The sequence below is a fragment of the Penaeus monodon genome, chromosome 24 (assembly GCF_015228065.2).
Source record: "Penaeus monodon isolate SGIC_2016 chromosome 24, NSTDA_Pmon_1, whole genome shotgun sequence".
Taxonomy (NCBI): Eukaryota; Metazoa; Arthropoda; class Malacostraca; order Decapoda; family Penaeidae; genus Penaeus; species Penaeus monodon.
Genome location: NC_051409.1, coordinates 21,032,434 through 21,033,650, shown reverse-complemented (window position 1 = coordinate 21,033,650; position 1,217 = coordinate 21,032,434).

Sequence of the window (1,217 nt, the reverse complement as noted above, 5' to 3'; positions counted from 1 at the left end):
ATTTGGGGTTGGGAGCCTGAGAGGAAATACGTTTCTTACCCCCCTGTATAGTCCCCGCCTTCCTTTCCAGGTTCCTTATTGTATGCTCCGAAGCCAGTTTTGGGGGACAAGGACCGCACTAAAGGTGAGTGTCATTTGAAGAAGCTTGGCCAGGTCGGCAGCGTAACCTTCTGCCTCCGCGAGACTATCCCCGTCGTTAAAGAGAAAAAACTGTTGGCTTCTGAGAGAAAGTCAGGTATCTGATATTGCTTTTGCATCTCCTATGTTTCGTATAGAAAATCATATGAGCTGTAGATTCTACAATATGAAAGATATGGTATAAGGGACTTCCAGAATCATTTATAGGATGAAAAAGGAACTAAATGGAATATAATAATTCTGTGAAAAACTTTCAAGTTGAAAATATTGAATATATTACACACTTTTAGAACATTGATCCTCAGAATTCTTCCACGCAGGTCAAAGGACTCGCTAGGCCACAGGGGTCTCACGATCCTCATACCAGCCTGAGTCCAAGTGGCGGATAATTTCAAATCCCAGGACCCGTCTCCAGGGTCCAGCACACTTGCTACATTCACCCACCTGTAATAAAAACCTCTTGGCATGGTTATTTCTTCATTTCTTAGCCCTTTGTGGATTATCACTTGCGTATAATAAGATCATGGATTAGCCATTAATATGAACTGTAATTTAATGTGATTTTGATTGGCCTTAATAATGGTACTATTTACTTTCTCATCATATCCCTCGGGAGAGGGGGAATTTGAGCTTAAACAGGCCTTTCACTCACTCAGACAAATAATTCTCCAACATTTGATGAAGGGTATGTACTGGCAAAGTCCTCTGTTTTCTATACGCCAAAACGCCTCTCATTCCCTCTATAAGGACACTGCTCAAAGTGCTCAGCACCTCCTGGTGATCAATGACTTTTCCAAGGTAGCTGGTGCAGCGAACCTCTGTAGCGTTTGTGTTCTCCTCCAAGTTGGGGATGAAGCGAGAACAAGCAGAGTCACCAGGAGAAGTCATTATCCAGAGCCAATGGGTATTCTGGAATATTTTGGATAAGTTTTGAAAGTGCGTATACTGAAAATGTGGGATAAAACAAAGGTAATGAAGCAACTTACCTTAGCATTGATTCTGGCTGACAGGTAGTAGTCCTTTGCCTAGAACGAATATAAAAAGTTTCAGAAACTGTATATGCATAACATATACGCCAC